The sequence below is a fragment of the Rousettus aegyptiacus genome, unplaced genomic scaffold (assembly GCF_014176215.1).
Source record: "Rousettus aegyptiacus isolate mRouAeg1 unplaced genomic scaffold, mRouAeg1.p scaffold_m13_p_10, whole genome shotgun sequence".
Lineage (NCBI taxonomy): Eukaryota > Metazoa > Chordata > Mammalia > Chiroptera > Pteropodidae > Rousettus > Rousettus aegyptiacus.
The window spans coordinates 52,473,585-52,501,441 of record NW_023416285.1 but is presented as its reverse complement, the minus strand read 5'-3'; the positions used below and the strand labels follow the sequence as shown (position 1 = coordinate 52,501,441).

At 36.2% G+C, this 27,857-nt stretch overlaps 1 long non-coding RNA gene across 1 annotated transcript; it reads right to left on the bottom strand.

The window, feature by feature from the left end:
- Positions 1–128: 128 nt before the first annotated feature.
- On the bottom strand, positions 129–25,731 carry LOC107504011. The gene is made up of 4 exons (XR_001595347.2): positions 25,622–25,731; positions 5,437–5,606; positions 4,040–4,086; positions 129–233 (listed from the first exon to the last, which is right to left on the bottom strand). It is a non-coding gene; the product is annotated as an uncharacterized LOC107504011 (long non-coding RNA).
- Positions 25,732–27,857: the final 2,126 nt, after the last annotated feature.

Here is a 27,857-nt window from a genome sequence, read left to right as displayed (position 1 = left end):
CCTCTGTTGCTACATTCAAATTATTAATAGCACCTGATATAGTTTTTTCCATCTCGGTTGTTAAGAGTCCTGAAGGTGTCTTTTTTACCAGCGTTGGGAGTTCTTGGGTTCCCTAAGATAGAAACCAAGAGGAAACCCCAGAAAATTCTCCAGACAAATTCTATTAAGTTTATGCTCTAGCTATAGCAGTCAAACCTTGATCAACTGTGCATGTGGAACAGTGGTTTTGACATCTGAAAGAAAGTAAATGGTTAGAAGGGAGATAAAATCAGCTACTTCTGAATTTTTCAGTAAGGAGTGGTGGAGGGTAGCATTCTGTGGTCAGTTTATCCTAAGTTCTTCCTGGCCCTCTGGCATTGCTTTGGCCCAGGCCCAAATCCCTATGCTGTCTCATCTTTTCCAGTATAGGTAATTGCCTGGTTGTAAATCCTTGGGTTTAATTTCTTTGTTTCCTTTAATTAATTGGATATCAAAAGCAGAGAAAGCTAAATGCATAGGTCAACCTGGTAGAGTTGCTGGGAACTCTATAAGCAAGGTACCATGCTAATTTTACCAAGGGAACTTCCATAAGTCAATCTTTGAAGTATATATACCATAACATAAAATTATTGCTAAAGAGTTTTATTGCCGGAAATCTCAGCGTTCTGGCAACCAGGTTCTTGTCTTATGCCATAAGAAAGAATTCAAGGACAAGATGAATAGCGAGCAGGAAAGTGCAAGGTTATTGAAGTGAAAGTACATATTCAAGAAGGGAGTTTGGGCAGATAGAAATAGAGACAGAGACAGAGACAGAGAGAAAGAGAAAGTTGTGCAAGGATGTCTCGATTCTAGACTTTTGTTCTGCTTGGGGGCAGAGCCCAGAAACATGCCACTAATGTAGCCTCTTTGTCTCCTCCCAGTAGGCAGGGAGCTCTTTCTTATGTGGTGTTTCAGGAACTGTCATGACATCAGGTACATAATGGGAGCCACAGTATTTGCAATGTGAATGAGATTATAATATTATAATTAGCCAAAGGTTACACCTTAACCAAAGATGGTGTCTAAGCTGGAAAAGACTGGTTTTGGCTTATCTCTCCTTGCTGGGGCTAAACTAGGGGGAGGTCTAAAGAAAAAAAAAATCCTGAGTCATATCCTAGAAGGGGAGAGGGCGCCCCTAAGCAATCTATCCTGCCTCAGTTTTACATAAAAGTCTTTTTATCCCACCTGCATGTATTTATTTTACTTGTTCTCAATAATTATGTTTAAGTTACCCACAAAAGTTTCATGAGATGTATGACCAAGTCAGCCATTATTCTGTAATTTTTGCTGATAAATTTATAAGCCTGGGTAGAATAAAAGTATTATATACCTAATACTGATAACTTTAAAAATATGTCTGTTTTAACTAAATCAACAAACTTAAACTGGCTTTTGTTTACTAAAGATTAAGCTTAAATCACAGGAACTTGAAAAACATTGGTTTCTATATTTCTGAGAATTTTAGAAAAGCCAGTCCTTAATTTATATAAGCATTTATTTGTTTTAAGCCGATTTAAACTCTTTTATAAATTAGCAATACTATTCAGAGGTAGAAAAATGCCACCTATCTACAACATATATATAGACACACGTGAACATACAAACAGATGCAGAGACCTCAAGGCTTCCATAAACGAAGGGGGGAGGGGTCTATTTAAATGAGCTTTTCTCCCTCCGTACCCCCCTCAACATTTTTTGTTTGTTTGTTTTTGCTAAGAATTACCTTCCTGAAATTTCCATTTTAAAAAGAAAGAATAAATAAGAGTTCCGGAGAATACCAGGTATTTACATCTCAAAGACACAGGGAAAGAAATGCAAGCTCCTCTTAGAAGGACTTTGGTTTTCTAAGACCAGTATTTACAAACACTTTAAGATGAATAGGGGAGTTCTGGGAATGGTTAACAGGATTGTGGGTTTTGAATTGTTTCTGGAGCCACACCCCTTTTTCTATAAAGACTAGACTTATAAAATAAGAATAGCCATTTTTATTCTTCAAAGAATTGTTTGCCACCTAAGGGACATTATAAGTTGATCCACTTTTCTATCTAACTACGTTATTTTTTTTTTTTTTAGTAAAACCTTTTATATAGTTTCATTTACTCAAATAGAGGAGGCTAGCCATTATATTTCTTTGTATCCACTTTTTAATTTGATAGGTACAAATAAAAAAGCTGTTATGATGAGAACTCTAAAAATATTTCCAATTTAGAGGTTTTTCCAATTCAAAGGAGCCGTCTTCTACCCGTTGACAGTAGTGTCATTGTTGGAGATGATCTAAGTCTGTCATTGCCCCAGTGGTACTGGGGTCTCAGGTGGGAGGGCAGGGGTCTTGGTTCTTTCCGCCGATGCAGTAAAGAATTATGGATCAGTGAAAATTAGAAAAAGTATGATTTATTGAAGTAAGTTTCAAGAGAGAAACGGGATACACCGGAGGTAGCCTCACAGATGTGGGGAGATCTGTCTTGTACCTAAACCTTAATGGGAGGCTACAAGGGTGTTGCTAGCTGATTGATGTGTGAGGTCATTTTGATTGACATTTGGCTGTTAGGAACCTATTGTTAACTGTGCGTGCACCTTCCCGGAATTCGGTCTGTTAAATTAATTCATGAACTTCTGGACATATGCATGATGTTATAATAATGGTATAATGAAGCTGAGGTGAAAAGATTGGAGTACTCCTTATACACAAGCACGCAAGCCTTTGTGGCTGGCCTAAATTGGTTATTATATATCCTTGTACTCCAAGATGTAGAAGTATTGCTATTTAAAAAATATTTTTTTTTTCCTGGGAGGTCTTAACGGAGGACTTTTGGGGCGGGCTATCAGTGTTGTCATTCCTATGGTTACAGAGGCGGGCCTTTGCTCCTGTCACTCATGGCTACCTAACTACCTAACAGGATCTATTAATCTCATAGCCACTCAAACTAATAAGCCTTTTATGACTTAACCAAAGACAAAGATGAAGATCCAGAAAATTCATTCCCAAAGTAGTCTAAGACAGTAAAAATTCCTCATTGCTGCAGGTAGTAAAGCAACAAAGATTGAAACACAAAAGGCCCCTTCTGATCTAGGACCCCTCATAACAAACTCCCCTGAGAGCTGGCATGATTGGATAAAACAGTGAAAAGATGTCAGTTGACTAGCTACAGCTGACCAGTCTCTAGCCCAAGGTAAATTCCTGTGTTTCTGTTCTAGTGGGTACAGTTGCCTGGAATCCTCAGTCATATACCTAGGTAAGTGTACCTTACAGATGGTGGAAACCAGAGAAAATGTTTTTGCTGGTCACAAAGCCAAGCTCTCAGGACATAGAACAAGATGAAAGGAAAAACCTCATCCAGTTTTTATATAAGGACACATAGCAAATTTTGTCTAATGGAAGCTAGTCTGAAGAAATCCATAAACTGGTCAGTGTGCAGGGAGCTGACCTGGAAAACAGGTCTATAGGGTTGATGCCTGTGTCCTCCCCTATGAAACCTCTTATGACAACAATACAACAGAAATGAGTAAAGAAAACAAAGGAGCACAAACAAAATGAGTATTCACTCAGCATGAAAGAATCCCTGTGGCCCCCAGGGCACTTCTCATAGGTATAAAAAGCCCCACCCCCACCCCACACTGCTCGCCCCCACAGGGCAGTGGGTGGAAGGGAGACTCTTTCTCACACGGTTGAAAGCTCAATTTTCACATCTCCTGGGCAACCTTCCACAGGTGAAGAAGGTTTCCTTCTGAGGAGAGATAATCTCTCATAGGGTAGCAAACCGAGTGGCTCACCTCCCAGGAAGCCTTCCATAGATGAAAGAGTTTCTTTCTGAGGAAAATCCCTCATGCAGCAGCTGCTCCTGTGGCAGAAGCTGTACTCGGACAACCCACCCCAAGGCAGTTGCACCCCCAACCCTGAGAGAAAATCTCTCCCAGTTTCACATAAAGGCACCTCAACCAGAGGAGGTCTGATCCCTAGGAGAGCTTCGCGGTCAGGAGACATGAAAGCAGTGAGTGCCAAGAGGTTCTTAAAGTACCATACCTGATTCCAGGGGATGTCCGTCCATAAAGGTGAGTTTGCTTTGGATTCTGACAGTAGATATGTGAAAATAAAAATAAAAGGCCAAAGTGAGAGGCAACAAGTGTTTATTTGAGATCCAAAAGAATAGCTATTCAAGAAGCACTGATTCAGGAAGAAACCCAAATAAAATACTGAGTGTGAAGTATTTATGAGAAAGGGAAGGAGAATAATTACGTGAATAGAAGGAAGACATTGCTATAGGTGCAGATAAGCTAACATTGGCTAATCCTAAAGAATGTATTTAATTTTTAGTTTGGTAGTCACAATGTCTGCATTCCTGTTATCTTTGCAAACGGTCATTTGGAATACAATGCTGCTTCAGGCATAGTCCAAAGCTTATTTTGCCTGGTTTTAACATTCCAAAGATTTGAGGAGTAAGACCTGCAGGGCAGTTCCTCTGAGATGACCACTCCAACTCCATTTTGAAGTAGCTCTATTTATATTATTTTTCATAATATATATTGATGTATATAGTTATTCTCAAAGCAAAACAACTGCTAAGCATAAGTACTTATTAAAAATGAGTATTCAAGGGGATTTGGGGGTGGGTGCAAAAGGTTAAGAGATTAAGTACTTATTAGCAATAACAAGATAGTCATGGGGATATAAAGTATAGCATAGGGAGTATAGTCAATAAAATTGTAATAACTATGTATGGTGCCAGGTAATAGAAAACTTATCAGTGGGATCGTTTCATAAGTTATATAAATGTCTAACCACTGTGCTGTACACCTAAAACTAATATAATATTGAATGCCAACTGTGATTAGAAAACACTCAGAGATTACAAATTAAAAAACAATTATCAAATGAACAAAATCCTGGAATGATACACCACAGAAGATACATGACACACACGTCTTGCTGGGCTTATCCAGGCTTGCAGATAATATTTAGAATTCTCTATGAAATTTCAGAGTATCCGTAAGTTATAATCAGAGATTGGTGGTTGTGGTGGTGGGGCGGGGGAGAGGACAAGCAAATAGAAGGAATGAGAAAGAACAAAAAAAGATCATAAGACAGGGATATTAGTCAAAACAATCTTCTAGTCTGGAAACTTAGAGGCAATTGCTCTGAGCATTCAATCGATGGTGGTGTTGGTGGTGATAATGAGGGTTAGGGGTGGGTTTCGACTGAATCACTGAGTTGCAAGAAGCAACAGAAGATATATTCAGAATAGACCAGAATGTGGGAGAATTTGATTAACTTTTCCACATACTGACAGAGAATTCATTAAATATTGCCATGCATAAAAATGAGAGTTAAAAAATTAGGGTCAAATTCGATGCACTATATTATGAAAAGGAAATGCACACTTTAGCATTTGTTCATTATGCTTCACGGCCTACTTAACCTACCTGAGAACGAGGAAGTAAATGTAGAAGCCTCTGAACTATCGAACCATCTATCTCAAGGTCTGGACACCCCTCAGCTTGAGCACCATAGTTTGGAGAAGAGATCACATTCTCACTCAGAATCCATTTTATTCAAAATGCTTCAATTTGTTAATCTTGGCATCTTTGGATTTCTCAAAACACAGGTGAGAAACAACAGAAAAAAATTACTGATAGGAAAACTTAGTCCTGGTCAGAAGAGAGAAGATTTAACAAACTGTATAAAACATACTTTTAAGAAGTTGAGAATCATACTGTTTAGTACAGAGGCAAGGATACCACAACAGGTCTTAAAGATAAAATGTATTAATTTTATATTGATTGACATATATTGATTAAATGATTAAATTGATTAAATGTCTCAAAAGTAGAGACTATTACAGTTAAAGCTTAAAACAATGATATAGGGCCATCGGAATATATTAAAATATCTTCTGTTTTGTTCATTCATTGACTTTATAAGCGTTGAATGGGGTAGTTGCTGGCGAACCAAAAATAAGACATGTTTCCTAAGTTCAAGTAACTTACAGGCAAGTAGGGAAGAAGTACATGTAGACAAAGTAGTGAAAAAGAACTTGGAAGTGCTGTGATAGAAGTACGTCAGGTACGGTGGAGGTCCATGTGAGCAAGTTCTCAATTCCTTTTGAGAATAGGAGGCCAGATTGTCAGGAAGAGTTTCCAAGGCTATCTCTTAGGTTGAGTGAAAAAATATTTGCCGGACAAGTGGTGTCTGAAGTGGAATTAAGAAAATGGATAAAGATGTTCCAAATCTTGGAGGTGTAAAACAAAATGATGCAGGGGCAGAGAGTTGTCACGTATTTGTCCCGTCATTCTTTCAATAATTACTGGACACCTACTGTGTCCCAGACTTTTTTTTTTTTTTTTTGTCAAAACAGTGAAGAAATGGAGTAGCTTCTCAAATTGTTGGTTGCCAGAGTTGAGGGAGGTGGTGGGATGGGTGAAAAAGGTAAACGAGAATAAGAGGCGCAGACTTCCAGTTATAAAATAAGTAAGTCATGGGGATGTAATGTATAGTGCAAGGGAATATAGTCAATAGTGTAATAACTTTGCACAGTGACATAATTACTAGGTTTATAACAGTGATCACTTTGTAAGATATGTAAATATTGGATAACTATACTGGATAGCCTGAATGCCTATAATATTGTATGTCTACTATACTTTAATAAAAAAAAAATTAAGATATAGTTCCTGCCCTAATAAAATGGGTAATCTAGAAGTTATACAATGAAAAAATAAAAATAAATAGAAATAATAGCAACAGAATAATGAATTATGATTAGTGCTATGAAGGAAGAAAATGGGGTAATAAGAATAAAATAGACCTTATAAAGATTGAGTGGGTAGGGAAGTCCTCCCTAGAAGAGAAAAGTTGAGACCAGAAGCATGTGTGGATGGACAGTGAAGGGAAGATTGGCCTAGGCAGAGGAAACAGCATCGAAGTAAAGGCAGAAAGGGCTGAAGGATAGAACATTAGTGTTGAAGGTTCATGAGACCCAGTGCCAATGTATTGGAAATAACTGACTGAACACGTGGGGTGGTACAAGATTGTGGTCTGAGAGGAAAAGGCCTGACTGAGGCTTTTCAGAGATTAACACTTTCAGGTAATGAGGCCCAGGATATGTCTTGAGGAGACAGTGGACCTCTCAGCTGTATTTGACACCATGGGACTCTTACTTTGGCTCACAGAATGTGGGCTTACATTAAAGGACAGTGGCACTCTATTAAGGGTTGTGAGAAGGGAAACAATTCATTATGTTTTCTCAGAATGAGGACTAGATTGAAGTTGCTGAAGGCAACTTCATTGAAAACCACTGGAGTAATCCAAAAGAGGAAGGACAGTTGGACTGGTCCAGAGGTGGGGCATTGACAGGTGGGGGCATTGGATGGACAGTAGAGTTTCTAGGTGCTTCAGTTTCATGGATTTTTCATATATTTTTTTACCTGAATCTTCTTAGAATTTTTCATTCCTTTTTTTCCCCTTCTTTGAACAATTAGGTATTAGTGTTTCTTAAGTACTTCCTTTCTTCTCCTTCTCAGGTACTTTTGTGAGCTCCTCTTATTATTATTAGTGTTAATATTAGTGTTAGTATTTTTTTGGGATTCTTCCTGAGGCCTGATTCCAATTGTTCATGTTCGGTCAGGGCAATCAGACCCATTCTCCTGATGTCAAATAGCATCTACAAGCTAATAACTACCAAATCTGCATTTTCAGCCCAGATCTCTCTCCTGACTTATATCGGCAGTTGATTTCAGAATATTTGGGCATAAATAACACATTATATCCAAGTTGAACTCAGCCACCTGGCCCACCAAAACACTGTCTCATGTTCCCTATGTTAATAAAAGATGTCATCAATCACATAGTTGCTTAAATCAGAGGCCTGAATGTCATTCTTAGTTCCCACCTCTTCCTTATTTCACTCATTGAACGGGTCACTGGTTCTATTATACCTTCAAAGTAGATCTAAATAATTAACTTTTTATAAATATTTTAGTCCAGATGTCCTTCACCCACTACTTGGATTACTGAACTAGATTCCTTTTGGTACCTATGCTCCTAGGTTTGCCTGTTGAAAATATATACTTCTTACCTGCTTTCAGGATTATTTTTTTCAAACATAAAACTGACTTCTGTACAAACTAGTAAACCAAGACTTCTCTGCAAGACTCCATTAAAATGATTATATAGGAATTAAAAAATTATGGAAAATGGCCCAGGTGGACCAGGGACTCCCACAAAATTCTAATGATGAAAGATAAATACAAGTTTGGATGATAAAGCTGCAGCCTAGAACACACGTGAAAGAAGATGGAATTAAGGCCATAGACCAATGACCAGGAGGATTTCAGTAAGGCTCAGACTCGGACATTATAGGTAGGACCAAGGATGGGAATAGAAAGTATGACTGGATGAGGGTGGTTGTTAATAGAGTGTATGTGTATATATGGGTCCCCCTCCCACCTCTGCTTATGAGTCAGCCTAATGTCAAGCTCTTATCCTTAGGTTAAAAAAAAAAAATCAGAGTTCTTCTCTAAATTAATTGAACAAATTACCTTGGGACAAATTGGGAATCCTGTTAAAAAACAAAAACAAACAAAAACAAAAACAAAAAACAAAACAAGACCCAACAACTCTTCTCAATTAGCATTAATGAATAATTATCTTTCTGTACACTCAAGCAAGGCCTTAAAGTCAACAAGACTCACCAATAGACATAAAGCTCTCTGTCAAATATTTTTCTCTCATTCTAAAATGTGAAGCTATGTATAGACAATAAGAATTACAACCCACTTGAAGAAATCCTTTAAGCATTACGGAGGAAGACTGGCATTAATAGAAAAGTTCAACCCTATGAAAGTACTTCAAAGAGTAGAAGCTAACTTAAAAAAAATTCTAATTTGATTTATACTTGAAAAAAACACTACCTGTACAAAATTTGAACTGAATCATAGAGAGCAATCAAAGAATGAAAGAGAATATTTGAAATATTAAGAGAATTCTTACATTTAAAAAATTTAAGAATAGTTGGAAGATAAAGGTTATGAAATATCCCAATATAGAGAATCAAAAGAAAAGAGAAAAACATTGAGGAAACACAGAGGATATTAATCTTTAAAGAAATTTTCTCAGAAATGAAGGTAGATACATATCTTTATATATGAATTTGAATGCCCAAAACAACAAAAAAATTAAAAAGTATACATGGATAGTATTGTGGAATTTCAGATTATGAAGTATAAAAACAGAACAAATGTCTGAACAAGAATATTTTTAAAGTGTCCAGAAAAAGAGACTACATACAGAGAAATCAAAGCCAAGGTGATGACAATCCTTTCAAGCAAAATTGGATGCTAGGAGATAGTATAATGTCTTAGAAGTTCTGGAGGAAAATTATTTTAAACCTAAAATTCTATATACAACTAACTTATTAATTAAGTGTGAGGCAGATTAAAATATTTAGAAATTATCATATTTCAAGCAATTTGTGTTTTCAGGAAATGACTCAAGAATATACCTCAATGTGAGGTATATTCTCAATTGTCTCAAAAAACAATTGAATCAACCTTATTGAACAGGAAGTCCCAGAACAATATATAAAGTCTAGAGAACAACCAATTAAAAGTTAAGAAGAAGGACGAAGGGTTTGGGGAAAGTACATAGAAAGAGCACTTCATGAAATGTATAAAATAACCATTGAAAAAAAGCAATTAGAAAATTCTGGAAAACAAAAGTTGCACAAGAAAATGTGCTAGTCATCAAGAATCTGGAAGATATTGGGGATATGGTGAAGTAGGTGTATGTTTATGTTGCCAAAGAGAAAACAAAGTGATCAGAACTCCAGGAAAATTAAAAATGAATACTCTATGAACAGTAAATACTCCAAATATGCAGTATACTTAAATGTACTTGAACTTGATAATCTCTCTTTTGAGTGGCTCAGGTATAATAATATTGAGTTTGTAATTAAAGTCTACTCCTTGGTTGCACTAGAATAGCAACGAACCATAATGTTAACATAGAATATTAACATAGCCATAATAATAGAAATACTATTTAATGGTTTCAACATTCAAAACCAAAAATTGTTACAGAACCAAATACAAATGAGATTACTTTTGACAACATAAAAGGCAGCTAACAGATTGTAGGGAAATAGAAATGAGAGCGAAAAGATGGAGAGAAGTGTGGCTACACTGTATCAGCAGTGTGTTTGGAAGAACTGCTAACATTTTTAAATTTTGGTTTAAATATTCTGAGTTAGGCAGCTTCTGGCTTTTGTTCAGTGTGTAGATACTGTTGGAGGGGGGGCCTCTCTTTGATTCTCTTGGCTGTTTCATTCATGTTCACGAGATAGCTGTTATACTTTGTCATTATATTAAAACAGGAAAAAGCAAGTAGCTTTCTCTTAGGTAGGCTTTGCCTTTATATTTGGGAAAGGAAGTTTTGCCCAGCCAACTTCCCCTTATGCCTCAGTTAGTAGATCCGATTTACCCACCCACACTTAGATCAATCGCTGTCTGAAGGGAATTTAATGAGCATCTTCTGCTATTAGGCTGGAGTTGTGGTTTATCTTTCCTGAGCTCAAGGTGTCTTAGTCTACCACCTGAACAATTTGGAGGAGATAGGGTGGGAAGAATGAATGTCGAAAGGTAAAATAGTATAGTAATATGTTCTGTTTTGAAAACAAGCTTTCTCAAGAATCTAGAATACTGATGTCTTCTTTTATTCTATTTAAACTGACCTTGTATGTCAGGCTGACCTGACAAAAATTTAGCTTAGTCAGAATATTTTGAACTTTGAGAGTCAGCAATAGAATTATCAAGAGGGTGCATCAGTTGAGCATTAGCAGTTGTGGAGCTTCAATTATTGATTAGGTTTCTCAACTGGCAGATGCAATTGCTGACTTTGGGCAGAACTACAAAAAGCTATGAATTAGTGGATTAGTGACTATATATAAACTATTTTTAAAGGATCAGCTTTTTGAAGGGTGAGACTATGATTAGAAGCTATGATTAGAAAAGTGCTGAGTGTAATTTTGATGTCATGATACATATCCTCATACTAAATATGTAACCTAATACAAAATGTATCTTTTTATATAATGCTTCCAGAATACCATGCAAGTTGACATCTTCATTTTGAATACAAGTTTAACATTTCAGTATCTTAATTATTTATCTGAGCTGAGAGGCTTGAGTCTTCCATTACAAAGCTGGGGGGAAAAAAGGAAGCTGCAAAACGATGCCATTGGGTTATTTAAAAATCTTTGTGAAGGATAGATAACACCAGTGGGCTACATTTTCTTTGAGTGCAATGCTTAGGAAATCGAATATTTCAAAGACTCGAAAGAGCTGAGGGTGTGGGTGACTTATATGGAAGGAAGGATAGTGTGGTGGTTAAGCATTGAGCCTTTGGAGTCAGCTTCTGAGTCTCAGGGTCTCATCTGTACACAGAGCTAATAACAGCATAATATCTATCTCTTTGGGTAGTTATGATGAGGAATGAAGAAGTGTAAGATATTTAATACAACACCTGTCAAAAATCATACCCCTTTAATTCATGTTTCAGCAATTTAAAATATATAATAATTTGAAATAAATTTTATACTTGCACAACTGCTAAAAAGTGGCTTCCAAGCAAATACTTTTTAAAGAATTTTCATGGAGAACTTTTAAACTACTTGAGAATTAACTACTTTCAAACATTTAAAAGCACTTTCAGAGTGCCTATCCCCATAGAAACAATAGACTAATCATAAAATTGCCCTATTTGTTAAAGTATGTTCTTTGAAAATCTCTAATGGACAATTGTTTATTTAAGTCATTATAGTCTCACTATGTGGTAGCAATATTCCCGATACTTCACAAATATTAATTTATCCTCATAACAACCCAACGAGTGGCACTATATTGTTCTCCCATTTTATAGGTGAAGAAAACAAGGGACAGAGAGGTTAAGTAACTTGTTCATGATAACGTAGAGTGTGATGCCCCTCCCTGCACTCCTTTAGGACCCAGGCTCTCACTTTAGGTCTGTTGGCTCTTGACAGTGACAGGTGAGTCCCTCCCCAAAACTTTCCTTCAGCCACAGGAAGCTGCTTTACGTAAGGTTATTATTCCATCCATCAGGAGCAACCCAAATCCAGTCCCCCTTACCTCTATTGGGGATATCTCTGAAAGGCTGCTGCAGCTCCAGAGCTCCCCACAGGAAACAGTCGAGGCTCCATTGCAACTACATAAAGTCCAACTTTTTTCCCCCATCCAACTGGTACCCTTACACCCTCACAAGTATTGATCCCTAGAGTATCCTCCAATAAGCCTCCTGCACAGAAATCTCTGCCTCAGAGCCTATTTTCCAGGAGCCCAATCTAAAACAACCACACGGCTAATAAGTGGTAAAGCTGACCAGAGCAGTCTGGCTCCAGGATCTCTCCCCTTAAACACTAAGCTATACTATGTATTATAACAATTCACTTTAATAACATGCTTTATGAAGTCAAAGTTTCACTTAAAAATAGTCTATTAAACAGATATTTCAGTAATCCGGCCCTACTTCCCAGTTGTCTAGACAGGCAAGGTTGTTGTTATTGTTCCTTTTCTGGATAAATGTTCTGATATGTTTTAGCTCTGTTGTCTGCAGGTCCTATTGTTACTATTGGATAGATCTAAAAGCCATTGTGCCCCAGCACTGAGTCATACCTTGGTTCTTTTCACTGATGCAGAAAAGAATTTCTGATCAGTGAGATTTAGGAAAGGTAAGATATATTAAAAGTACAATTTTAGAAGAAAATGGGCCATGCCAAAGAAGGCTGCAGCCCAGTGGAGTTTAGAAAGTAGAAGGACAAAAGATAGCGTATGCTCCAAGTGAGAGACAGATTACAGCGAGGGCTGTAACTTCATAGAAGTGGGGAGCTCAGTATTATATTAGGGCCATGATAGGAGGTTACAAAGGTGGTTCTAGATGATTGGCATGTGAGGTCATTTTGACTGACATTTGGCAATTATATAACTCTGCCTACTATGCATGTGGTTACCCAGAATTCAGTCTGTTATAATTAGATTCACAAACTTCCAGGTATAAGCATGATATTATAAGGATGTTATAATGAGTCTAGGTCATGGGGAAGTCAGTATAGGACTGATTGTACATAAACTTATTCCTCAGGATGCAGGGGTGATTTACAACTATAAAATAGGTGTTTTAGGGAGGTCTTTGGGCTAACTCTGGGCTGAGCCTTCATTCCTTTGTTCTCCCGTTCCTCATGTCTATCTACCTACCTAACACTATTACAATGACTCAATAAGCCAATGGACTCAACAAGTGGCTAATTTAGAAGGTAGTAAATAAGCAACTAGCTGAAACAGCAGAGGCTTCCTCCAATCCTTTTAGGTATTCAAACCTTTTGAGTTTCTGTGGCACCATGAGAGTAATGAGTTTTCCAGTTCAAAACAAGCACTGGCATTATGCTGATGGTTCTAATCTCTTAAAGTAAGTTTTTTATCTCTCTGCAGTTCCCTAGGAATTCATCCTGATCCCAAACTGAAGTGAAAACCTGCCAAGCTAAGCTTTCACAGGTCTCTTCCTAACCTCAGTGATGTCATGCGAACATGAGAAAGCAAGATTTACTCCCCCTACATGACATTTTAGCACTTCTTGCAGCATCATGGAGTGACTCATGTTTCTAAACAACAGCTAAAGCCTCTGTTTGGTGGGAATGAGAATATGTTAGAAACTTACATCTCATATAAGTGTTGCAGGGCTCAAGGACATCTTTGAAAATATCAATATGTTCAGCAAAGCTCCAAAAGGAGAAGGAAAGCTTTATCAGTCAGCTTGGGCAAAATTATATTGAGGCAACAAAGGCTTCAAAAACTCACAGGCTTGTAACAACACAGGTTTATTTCTGACTTCTGCAATAAGTCAATTACAGGTTGGCTGAAGCTCTGTTCTATGTCATCCTTGCTACAAGATCAAGGCTGATGGATATAGCTGAATTCATCTCACAGGGCAAATATAGCACAAGAGAACAATTATGGCTAGCTACTGAAGCTTCTGCTCATATTTCATTGTTCCAAGCAAGTCACGTGACCAAGCCTAGGTCAACATGGAGTGATGTATAATCCTCCTTCAGAGAAAGATGGCAAATGAAGAATAATACAAAACACAGTCTAGCACAGTCCCAAATATTATTCGCAAATATTTGCTCCCTCTGTTCTGCATTCCTCCCAGAGCAGAAAAATCCAAAGTCCAGGAATAGAATTAAGATGAAAATAAACAATTTTGTGATTGTCTTTACTATATCAGGTCTGAGTGTGGTTTCTCACTCAGACGATACATCCGACATGCAACAATAGAAGAGAGGATAATTGCAAAACATATTCTCTTTCAGAAAGGAAAATAAGGAAAGGCATGAGGCAATTCTGAAATTGCCTTGAGTATATGTTTTAAGAATCCTCCCTATACTTGGAGAATGAGGAATACTCCTTGATTATACCCCTCATCTGTTTCCAAAGAATAAGTTCTTGGTGTTATCCTCTCTGGCTCTTGACTCTACCCTCTGGAAAGTTATCTTTCTCCAACATATCCTCTTTGGGGTTAAGCAGCTTACTCAGCCTACTTCTACATGGAATATTGAGGGCCTGAAGGGTCATTTTTAGTCAAGAATAGTTATAATCATGTTTAGTGCTAAATAGTAATAATATTCTCAGAATTAGACTTTTTAAAAAATTGATTTCAGCTTGCTTCATGTGCCTATAAACCTCATTCTCAATTCTTTTTAAGACATGCCTCTTTTTCTAAACTTAAATACAGGTGATGAGCAAATTAGGTTTCTTGGAGATGGGGGTAGATTCATCAGTTTCTTATCTATTAACTATTTCATCCAACTAAAAGGATTCATGAGCTCCATCTTAATTAATTCAAAAGTTTTAACCAACTATGTTAGGACTATATATTTGATTTGGCCCTTGGCATAGGTGAATTTTATTTACCCTTCTTTTAGCTCAAATGCCCTCTCAGTTTTGCCTGTGTGTTTGGGAAAGAGAAACAAATGCATCTTTAATTCTATTCACTTTTATCTCTGATTGCAAATTGACTTAAAAAGCAATAGATTCATTTGTCATAATATAGAGGAAGTAAGGTATGCCACTAATTGTACCAACCTCTACACCTAAATATAAATCTCACTCAATACGTTAGCTGTCTTCCAAGTTATCACAAGCAACAGTTTTACCAATTGTTTTATCAATGCATAGTATGGATTGTCATCTTTCCAGACTTCATTAACAAAGTTTCCTTATCACCCAGTGGCTGGCCCCTGAGCTTAGGTTTTTGTTAGGATAGCACTGCATTTCTAGGTACTAATTTCTATATAAACTAGCTTAGTCTAAATTATGCTATGCTAACAAATATCCTCATATATACTTTATATGCACACACATATATTCTTCACATATATGCACATGTGTGTATGTATGTTATACTTTTTTTTTTTTTGTATTTTTAACTTTCACAACAAAAAATGGGGAAAAGGTGGTTACTGCAAGTTCTGTGGGCATGCATTGGAGGTGTTGACTTCCAGGCTTCACTGTAAGATAGGCCGACTGGATCACTTATGTTGGAATCCCCAACTGTCACTACCTGTGGGTCTTTTCTCTTGGTTTTGCCGGTTTATTTCAGGAGAAATCCTTTAATCTGACTGACAGTATTCTCAGAGACAAATAAGTATAGAGGACTAGGCTGATTCAAAATTCCATATAGGAAGGATCTTTCATTTAATTCTGTTTTCCATATGACACTCCCTCCATCATCTGAGCCTACTATTCCCAAGTCCAGAGTCCTTCTGATTTGATTCCTCTGAAGAGTAAACCCCTAGTTTTGTGCTGGTATGAAGAAGGATAACTGCTGGTAAGTAGATAGATAATTGAGTGTACTTGGTGTGAGAAGGGAACTAAGGATTTAACTGCTTATTAGATGGCCTTTTATCTGTTCTCTTCTTTTTAGCCCACCTACATAATCATTTTCAGAGGTAGCTTGTACTTCCAATGCCAAACCATTCTGGGGTTCCAGGGTACCGGTGGGCTTGCTTCTGTATTTCCTCCTTTGCTTTTATTTTTCTTGGGTTGCTAGTTGCTTTCCCAGTTTCCATTATTTTTTGGCTGTCGTTTCTTCTATTTTCCTAATCCTTGTTTTTTTTTTTTTTTTTTTAGTTTTTATTTCAGCTTATAAACACAGTGCAAAAAAATCTATACCCAGTGTTTATATCTTGATTGCTAAATGCTCTTCTCCAGTAAACTGAGACAGGATTCTCTAGGAAAATGGCTGAATTGAGGGCTGGTTCATGAATAATGTGATATAATCCTATAGCATCTTGTGCCAAAAAGCAAGGAAATACTAAAAGAATGTAAAAAGGACACAGGACCTGACCTGAAAGAGCTTCCAATGGCAAAGATGGACCAATTTAAGCAACAAAGTAAATAATATCATATTGGATAATAACTCAAAGTATAAAATAAGTATATGAGTCCAAACTGAAATAAATAAATGATCAAATAGATAAACAAATGGAGAATGAGAATTAATCTTCCTTACAAAATAATTCTAAGAATATATGTAGACACTTCCCCATCCAGGAGGTAGAACTGAATTCCTTTCCCCTTGAGTGTGGGCTGGGCTTATTGACTCTTACAAAGAAGAGAGTAAGTAAAGGGAAAAATAATAACTTTGCTGTATCTGGCAGACCCTACCTTAAACAGATAGTGGAGCGTAACATCAGTGGTACTATGCCATATTGATTTGATGCCGTGTGGATACTTCACCTTTGTGATATTCTTCCACAAAACTCATAATTTTAATTTAATTATGAGAAAACAACAGACAAATCCAAATTGGAAAATGTTTTACAAAATATCTGACCAATTCTTTTAAAAATTGTCAGTCATAAAAAATGAGGAAAAACTGATAAACTGTTGCATATTGGAGAAAACTAAAGAGACGTGATGACTAAATGCAATGTTATATCCTGAATTGGATCCTGGGACCGAAAAAGAAAACATCAGTAGAAAAATTGGTGAAATATGAATAATGTCTGTTTACTTAATAGTATCATACCAATGTTAATGTCTCGGTTTTGATAAATATACCATGGTAAAATAAGAAGTTAATATTAGGGAAAACTGTATTAACTTTTCAACTTTTGTAACTTTCTATAAATCTAAAATTATTCCAAAGTAAAAAGTTTATTTGAAAACAAATGCCTGTAGAGGGGTTGCAAGAGGGAACTATGTTCTGCCAGGTTTAACTGGAATTTCATAATCCTGGTAAAGTCCTATTTATGTTCCAAGACTCAGCTTTGCAGTGACTGCCTGTGGGCCGCCTCCTCTAACTTCCTTACATGTAGGGTTTCCATAGCGCCTTGTACCTCCTTTTAATAGTACTTAGCACAGCATCTCCCCAGTGAACTAGGCAACTCAAGGGCAAGGATCAGGTTCTATTCATTATTTTGTTTGGTGTCTGCCAAAATGCCAAAGAAGGCATACATGCATTTAATATAAAACGTATATTTGAGCCAAGTTGGTTATGGAGAAAGCACAGCCATTTTAATGTAAAAAATAAATTGAAGAAAAACCACCATTTACGACTTCCATATAATATTCAAGTTTCCACTGGAATATTCCTTTCTGCTTACTGTTTGCTCTAAAATGCCCCGTGTTTCTTTGGAAGCAAAATGTGTCCCAAGACCATTGCTTCAAATCACAGGGAACTATAGCAACCAGAGCTAGACTGTGATGAAAAGCAAAGGTTTAATTAGCCTTGTTCTAGTGACATTTTTCCTAATAGTAAACTATGCACCTTGACAATTTCACTTCTAATTATTAGGGGAATTATGCCTTTAAAAGTAAGCCCTCACCAGATGATGTTTCATGGACCAGAGAGGCAGGAAATATCTGACATTGGTACCCTCTCGGTGTGTTTTTCTTTTATCTTTGCAGTTTCTTTTCCATGAAATGATCAAGAATTACTGTGACTTTATTCCCATAGGCTGAAAATTAGCCGGCTAAGCTTGAGCTCAAATCAGATTCTGATGACTAAGAATTAATCTATTTTGGCAAAAGCACGTCTAACGGAAATCAGTGCCACTCTTCTGTGTCACAGCAGAGCAGTTGCTTATGTCATCTGTGATTGATATGCTGTTAGCCAAATGGGGAAATCATTCAGGTCTGAATCCCTTTGTTCTCTGGCCAATATTGTTCACATTTTATTTTTCTAGCATGCATCTGTTCACATGCAGAGCTTTCACAAGGTTAACAAAACTTTCATCATGAAGGCTAAAAAGAAATGTCTGAAGAGCATGTTTAAATGCCTTTGGCATAACTACCTATAGCAGTGATTTCCCAATCCTGACTTTGCGATCCTGGCTTATTGCGATTATTTTGAAAAATGACAGAAAGTTTTTATTTTTACTTTCTTCTGTCAAAGTTTAAAAACCTTAAAATTAATTTATATTTTCCAAGCTCACAAGAAGAATTGCAAGTGATTAAACAGTATGAGTAAGAACTGTAACTCAAAGAGCTATACTTAGGGGATTTATTTATTCAAAGGTATTTAGCATTTATTTCTTGAGTACCTATTACTGCCAGGTATTGTGGTATGTGGTTAATAAGAATTGGTCAATAAAGTGGCTACTGTCTTTACCTTCATATGGCTTTTGGTTTGGAGAGAAAGAAATAAAAAGTTGTCCATATTATATTTTCTGTTGCTTTTCTTGCTGTATTTATCTACTGATTAAGGGCACTTCCCATGCTTCAGTCAGAATCATTTTTAAATATAAGTCAAGGGTGAACAGATATCTTGGAGCTTGTCAAAGTAGATATTTATCCATGTGGAATGATTTGAAGGATCTGTTGCTTTTAAATAGCTCTTCAATCCAGGAATAATTCTGGATAATTGTCCAGGACTAGTAATCCTCTTTAAAGTACAAATACTCCCTGAGGTATTATAGACTGTTTCTTCTAATAGTATCTCTACTTACCTATACCTTCTCCTCAGCCAGGTGTTGTTCTATCAGTTAACATAGCTACCTCTGTGACAGGGAGGGAGCAATAAACTCTGTCACATAAAGAGAGAGAACATGAAAGTAGGTTAGAGCATGTGTACCTAAGCCTGAGACCTACAGCCTTGCTGGAATAGGATATCAAGGTAAAGAGCTATCAAATTATAAGTTAAAAGATAAAATGAACCTGATAATAGGTTAATGACCTTATGTGTTTCGTGTGAGAAGACAGTAACAATCATACTTCAGACAGGTGTCTGCTTCTGAGCCTCCCCACAGGGAGTAAAGTCAGGCAGTAAAGTGGATGGAATTTGGTGTCACATCAGGATTTGATTCCTGGCAAAGTTATTTAGTGTCTATGTGACCTCGACAGAGCTTTTATCTTCTTTTTGCCTCAATGTGTTCTTATGTTAAATGGGGATAAGATTTCCTGCTTCATAAATAGGGTTGTCCTATGGATTAAATAAGATGATGAAAGTAAAGTGCTCAGCATAGTGCCTAGAAAGTTAGTAAATGTTCAATAAATGTTAGTTATGTTAATATAAGTTATTCCATAGTTATTATTGATAGTTGTTCAAAAAACGTAGTTACATTTAAGCTTGACAAAACAAGCTTCTCTTTGGAAAAAAAATTTATTTTTGAAGCAAAAACAGGAGGCACTGTGCATTATCTGACTAGGAAAAATATGTTCAGTTAGGCAGCCTAACCTGTGACCATTTTACAAGGAACTTACAATAAATCTTAGAAAAATCAGCATTGAGAGTGTCACAAAAGTTTGCTCACTTTCACTCTTGTGTTAAGATGAAACCAGAGACTGGTATGTAGATAGCGTTCAAATAATATTTGGGAAATGAATGCTGTCATATAGCCTATGGATATTTGAAAAGGTTTAGAAAGTATTTATCAAAAAATATATATTCACTATGGTACATGCGTCAGAGCTTGATACTTTCCTTTGTAAAGACAGACTCAATAACAAGGTTATTTGTTCATAAATGATCTGAGGAAAGCCTGGTGTAAAATTTACTCCAAGTGAAATACCATGATATACAGGTAAGGTTTTAATAGAATTATATGAATGTAGATATTATTTTCCTTTTCTTGGAACTTGTTAATATTATTTTCCTCTCTTTGAGCACTGGTAAAATAAGTAAATGCTATGTAAAACTCAATTCTAAAATTCTGCTTAGAAAACAGGTGGAAATTTTAAATTAACATTGGCAGCGAGCTGCACGTTTTTTTTTTTTTCCCCCTAAATGGGAAATGGGTTAAAAGACCTCTGTAATCCCAGTATTCTGTTCACTAAAATTTATTGTAAAAGTTAATAATCTTTTGGTTTTATAAATACTACTTATTAGTTGCACACATAGAAAACAAATGGGTCTGGTAATAGCATACTGATAGCGTACCCTGAACCTTTTGTCTTCCTAACCTCTACCCTATAGGGAAATGCTTTCATCCAGGAGTTTCTGATAAATATTTAACAACCTATTCTCAGGAAAAAAAAAAAATCCTGGGTAGCAGTATATCCTTATTTCTACTGTGTAAATATTTTCACCATGGCTGATTTTAAGCTAGTATCTGTAGTTGGAAAGAGTTGTACACAGTTGATGCCAGAAAGCTAGATCTGGCTCCAGCCCACCACTCCTATCTCTTACCAAACATTGATTCTAGTGGGGCCAACATCAGCAGCACTCCAAAGGGGCAGACACATGAACAGGACATGACCAAGCCTCATGCCCAATCCCTTTGCCTCAGGTATTGGTTCAGAGGTGGATGTGTGACCCAGGTTGGGTTAATCAAAGTCTGTATAAGAAATTTGATATTTGAAAGCTGGAGAGAAGTTCTTTCTTTGCTTTTGAATAATGAGCTGTAATGTCATAAACTCAGAGCTTCTAGAGACTTGTTTTCTATGCATATGCTATAGGAGAGAATGGAGGCCCAGTAGAGGCTAGGAAAGAAGATGGATGGAAAGAGATTGCACTATTATATTTTTAGTATCTTTAACAGTTATACGAGTCAAAATTTCTATTATTTGATTATGTTAACATGAATTCAGTTTCTCTAACTTGTTATTTAGTACATAGCTGGCATATCAAACAATAGTATACTAGAAAACTATTGAAGTGACTTAGAAGCATAATAATTCACATTTGAAGATTTTTTTTACAAGTGCCATGAATTTTATTTAAGATTTTAAAAAGTTCTTAAAAATACATATGAATTAAAATCATGTTTTCTATAGTTTTTGAACTCCTATTACCCCTTAAAAATTAACATTTTAATGGGTCAAATGATTCATACTATTTGTATATTAATTTTTCACCAAAGTGGAAACAAACAAACAAAAATAACCTTAGATCCCAGTCTGAGTTCAAGACACAAAGACCTAGAGAAGTAATAGATAGAGATGACTACATTTGCCTTCAAAAAGCAAAAACAAACTCTTTCAAAACTATACACAATATCTTAAGACTATTTCCAAGACCTCTCAGATAGTTATCAGATTTCTATGTTTCTGAAATTTGAATTTTGATTCCTATCAAAAGTAAGTAAACACAAGCTTGCCTCCTCCTATGACCACATTAACATTACAACTAAATTATAGAACAATCACCATTGAGAACAACTTGAAGACTAGCTGAACAGAATTCCTATAACTAAGAATAAGTAGAAGAAATGACACTGAGACTAGTAGGAGGGGCAGGGGCAGGTTTATGAAACAGGCTGGTCCCACACCCTCATGTGGTGGTTAAGAATCTAGAGAAATACCTTGGCTATGGAGGTTCCTCCTGAGGAGTGAGGAGTCCCAGCTCTACTCCAGGCTTCTCAGCCTGATCACCAGCGCTGAGAAGAGGAGTCCCCACAATATTTGGTTCTGTAAATCAGTGGGTACTCCATCTGAGAGAGATAAAGGGCTACTGGAGTTCTAGGCATTCCTCTTAAAGGGCCCATGTATGGGCATACTTTCTGATGAACTCACTTGCTCTGAGCTCCAACAGGGGCATACTGGGAGGAATTGTCTGGGATGGAGAGACAGCTCTCTCCAGGACCAAACTGCTTACAGGTGCCATTGTTCCTTTGCTGAGCCCTTCCCCAACCCAGCCTGCAGGCACAGATGGTCACCAAATTTCAGTATCAAACTCTTCCCACCATTGTGACTTCCTGAGAACCTGCTTTATCCAACCCACACACCAGACAGAACCTCCTTCAGTGACTGTTCCTCACAAGATGCTGGCCTCAGCTCATGCCGCAATGTTTCCTAAAATCTCTTAAAGGTCTACGAACTCCAAATAAGCATTGACTGGCTTAGGCATGCCCTGTACCTCTTGCTAAGCACCCCTGACAGTAGTGACAGTTAGCTTTTGTTCACAGCATAGTCCCTTCCAGGTGCCTCCAAGCCCAGCATAGGAAGCTACTAACCACACATCACTTTGTAGCTTCCACCAGGTGTCCCCGGGTCAGTCACAGGCAGTGGCTGACTTGGGCCTGTAATGGAGTTCTTCCCAAGAGACCCTAAAACCAGCACACCTGATTGTCAGCCTCAGACCATACCAGAATATCACCCAATAAGCTTCACAAATGACATACCCAAAGGGTACAGTTGGCAGGCAGCAGAGCCCCACTACAGTAAATCCTATTTCATGGAATAAGCCTCCACGTGACAGCTTATATACTATAATCACAATCAGTCCTCACAGCCAGTCAACCTGAGGGTCAATCTCACCCTCTAATGTGCCAACAGAAATCAAGGCTCAACTACAATAGGAGGGCACACACACCCACACAAGGGACACCCCTGGAACACCCAACTCAGGTGTCAAGGGAGTCTGCACCACTGTGCCCTACAGTACACTTATTACATAAGGCCATCCTACCAAAACTAGGAGACACAGCAGATGTACCTAATACATAGAAACACACATAGGGAAGCAGCTAAAATGAAGAAAAAATACATGTCTCAAATGAAAGAACAGGACAAAACTTCATAAACAGAATTAAACAAAATGAAGACATGCAATCTGCTAGATACAGAGTTCAAAAACACTTGTTATAAGGATGTTTGATGAACTTAGGGAAAGAATAGATGAAATCAGTGAGAACTTATACAAAGAGATAGAAATTGTAAAAAGGAAAGAGTCAGAAATGAAGTATACAATAACTGAAATAAAGAATACATTAGGTGGAATTAGCAGTAGATTATTAAGCAGAGAACTGAATCAGCAATTTGAAAGACAAGGCAGTGAAGAATGGCAAAAAGAAAAAAAGAATTGAATTAAAAAGATGAGGATCATTTTAAGGACCTTTGGGACAGCTTCGTGTATAACATTTGCATCATAGTGGTAGCAGAAGGAGAAGAGTAAAAGAAAGAAATCAAAAGCCTATTTAAAGAAATAATTATTGAAAACTTCCCTAACTTGGCCAAGGAAATAGTATCCAAAACAAGATGAACCCCAAAAGGCTCACATTGAAACACACCATAATTAAAATGTCGAAGGTTAAAGACAGAGAGAGAATCTTAAGCAAGAGAAAAGCAGATCATTACCTCCAAGGGAGCTCCCATAAGACTATCAGCTGATTTCTCAACAGAAACTTTGCAGCCTAGAGGGATTGGCATGAAATATTCAAAGTAATGAATAATAAGGACCTACAGTCAAGATTATTCTACCCAGCAAGGCTATCATTTAGAATGAAGGAGTGACAAAGAGCTTCCCAGATAAGAAAATGCTACAGGAGTTTATCACTACAAAACCAGTATTACAAGAACATTAAACAGACTTTTTAAAAAGAAAAAGAAAAAAAGATGAAAAGAAAAATTTGAATTATAAAATGAAAATAAATGCATGTCAATAATTACTTTAAATGTAAATAGATTAAATGCTCCAATCAAAAGACTTTTAAAGTAGCCGAATTGATGAGAAAACAAAACCCATACATGTGCAGTCTATAAGAGATCCACTTCAGATCCAAAGACACACACAGACTGAAAGTAAAGGGATGAGAAAAGATATTTCAGGCAAATGGAAGTGACAAAATAGCTGGGGTAGCAATACTTATGCCAGACAAAACAGACTTTAAAACAAAAACAAAGAAAGACATTTTGTATACAACAGCCGAGATATGGAAGCAACCTGTGTCCATTAGTAGATGACTGGATAAAGAAGTTATGCTAAGTGCAATAAGTGAGACAGAAAAAAAACATGATTTCACTTATATGTGGAATGTGGAAAACGATCAAATCAGAAACAAACTCATAGATAAAGAGAATAAACTGATGGTTGCCAGTGGGAGGGGGTTAGAGGATTTGAAGAAAGGTGAAGGAATTAAGGAGTACAACTTTGACAGTTAACAATGGTCATGGGCATGTACAGTTAGAGCATAGAGAATCTAGTCAATAATATTTTTAATAAATATGTACGGTGTCAGTAGGGTACTAGACTTATCAGGGGGATCACTTACTAAGTTATATAAATGTCTAACCACTATACTGTACACCAAAAAGCAATATAATACTGAATGTCAACTGTTAATTAAAATTTTTTTTAATAAACAAGAAAAAGTTGAAATTTTGGTTCCAAAAATATCCACAAATGCCTCTTGCACATTTTTACTTATTAAAGGTCAGAGTGTTGTGGCACTGCGGCATCACGGTTCAGAGCATTTCCTAACATATTCTTAACAAAGTTAAGAATAAACTGCCTCATGTGTCAAATGAGAATATTTATATTCTAGGAGTTTCCATTTTTAAAAAATGTTTTGCAACCCATGCCAGTACTTTTTCTGAAAGTTTCCCTTCCCTATTCTGTCAAATCAAGTAAAGCAAATCAAAGTATTACTCCTGTAGTCAGAGATGTCGAAATCAAAACTGTGTTAATGAAAAAATTCTGACATTTCCTTGAAAATGTCTGATAAAACTCTTATTGACAAAACATACTTTGGTTATGTATTAATTCTGAAGACTAACTCTTGCAGTTTTGGGATTTCTTTCATGAAAATCCATATATGATCACTATGTTCTGAATATATCTTAACGTAATGGAAGAAGAGCAGTTGGGGCAAAAGGTGCAGAATATTGCTATTTGACAAAATTTGCCATGAATTTTTTTACTACACAATATATTTTTATACTTCCTTGTTTTCATATTTTAAAAGACATTTAAAAATGGCCTCTGTTGTGCATTTGTTGTGTGATTTATGATAGAGATTATCATTTTCTAGGAAAGCATGTTAATATTAACCTCTGTTATTTGAGGTGAATGTTGACTTAACCAAGGTAATTTCCTGATGACTTACCTGGCTTGACCTTCCATTATGATTTCATTTATCACTATTAAAATTACATATTATCAGCAAGTTTTTTACTTTATTCTGCTGCTCCTAAGTGGACAAAAAACATCTTAAAAATACTTTAACTTTGGCCTTTTCATTTCCTTTAAGATTCCTCTCAATTATTGTTCTTTGTAGCGAAGGCTTGTTTGTTTCTGTTTTGGAGGAGAGAATGTCAGGGTGTTACCTAATGAAAGCCTTTAGGAATAAATACAAATACAAGGAAAAGACTGTGTCAATCTTACCTGAAAACAGATGGAGAAGATCTAGAGCTTGAATTATTGATCCCCAGAGAGATCTATATATTAGTATAAACAAAATTCTTCAGGACATTTCAGAGAGTCCACAAACACACTGAAACTCTTCTTTGAATTCTATGTGAATACTTGCTCTAAAAAACAATTTCCCAACAATAAAGTTAATACTTAACTAAATTGCTTTCTATGAGGATTTTCTTAAATGGGAAGCATGGTCTTGGTTGTTTTACTTCTGAACTGACTTAATATTTGTTTATTGAAATATTGAGGTACTAAAGCCACTTTCTTCTCTGTGAATCCTTGAAAGATATGCTTTCTCAAAATGTGTGCGCTTTCATATTATACTAATACTGAGGGAAGCATCTGCTCTGTGAAATAATACCTGCTGTAATGGAACATGTATCATAATTTGGGGAGGAGAATCAATTTTCAGAGTTGACTATAGGAATGGATGAAAAATTAAATTTACTTTCATTAATCACAAGGAGTCAATACACTGAAATGTTCTAAGTATTATCTTCTGATACCATTAATAAAATTGGGATGAGTTATTGTCTTATATAAAATAATAAATCAAGAACGCTAAAATGGCCAGGGATATTTACTGCTATTTTTTTCCCCAGACACCTCAGTAAGATATGGCCAGAAGACTTCTACTGGTGGAGATGAGTTTGTACAAGGTTTACCAGAGTGTTTCATCAACTGGGACAGCTTAACCCCTCTAACAATATGTATTTTTTAAAGTATAAATGAACATCATGATAGACAGAAGATATTTGATGCTTCTCTTCACTAGTGTATGTTTAAAGCAAAAGCATACACACACACACACACACACACACACACAGATAATATATAACACATGCAACTATAAATATATACATAATATCTATATTACATGCAACTGTTTACTTTTAATTCTCAGGCATATTAAAGAAGACTGATATTTTCAGAGAATCTTTGAAGGATCTGAAGTCAGTGTGTACTTCTTAATCACTGTTTTCAGAGTTTTTTGACTGAAGCCCAAAGTAAGATATACATATACTGTACATGTACATAAAACAAAAATTTCAAAAAATATGCTTACTACAGTAATATTTAAAAAATATTTAAAGTATAGCACACTTGAATACTTACTATTTTATTATTTTAATTTTTAAAAATCTATTTTATATTAAAAAAAATGCTCTTTCTTTAAATTGATTTCACATCCTCTGAAAAACAAAAACAGTTTAAAAAAATCTAGCTCAGAGTAAAAGGTTCTTAAAATTTTAGGTATAAAAGAAATCCCAAGGAACTCTTTCAAAAGGCAGATTGACAGGTGTACCTTCAGAGATTCTAGCTCATTAGTATTGTGTATAATCCAGGAATCGACAATATTCAGAAGATTCCAAGATTATTCTGATACAGATTGTTAGAAATAAGTTATTTCTAGTAATTTATGTTCTGTCCGTGGATTAAGTTAAGTCAGCTAAAAATTACATGTCTGCGCTAGGCCATGTTGGCTTCCTGCAAGGTTAGTTTTACTGAGACAAGCTTTGGTGTCTTGTCCTCAGTTTTCATTGAAGAATGCAAGAAGGAATTTAATATTGCACTTTCATAGATGTGTTACTGAGACAAGAGTCTTCATAGCATAGCCATGTTGCCTATGTGAAGTTTCAAATAAAATTATTTTCAGTACTATACACCGGGGGAGACTTTACTTCCCTTAAAGAATTATTTTTCCTTATTATCAAAGAGAGTAATATTACAGGTGACCCTTAAACAATGCAGAGGGTTAGGGGCACCGACTCCCTGAATAGTCAAATATCTGTGTATAATGTTTGACTCCCCCAAAACTTAACTGCTAACAGCCTACTATTGACCAGAAGCCTTACCGATAACATAAACAGTTGAGTAATACATATTTTATATGATATATGTATTATATACTGTATTCTTACAATGAAATAATCTAGAGAAAAGAAAATGTTATTAAGAAAATTATGACAAAATACATTTACAGTACCGTATGTATTTATTGAAAAAAAAATCATATGTAAATCAACCCATGCAGTTCAAACTTGTGATGTTTAAAGGACAACTATATTTGATACCTTTATAGTCAAGACAATTTCTGGCTTTAATCATTGTATTCCTAGCACTCAAAACAATGGTTGTCTCACAGTATATACTAAGAAAATAAATATTTGTTCAATTGAATTGAATGTTTCCCTTGGCTGCC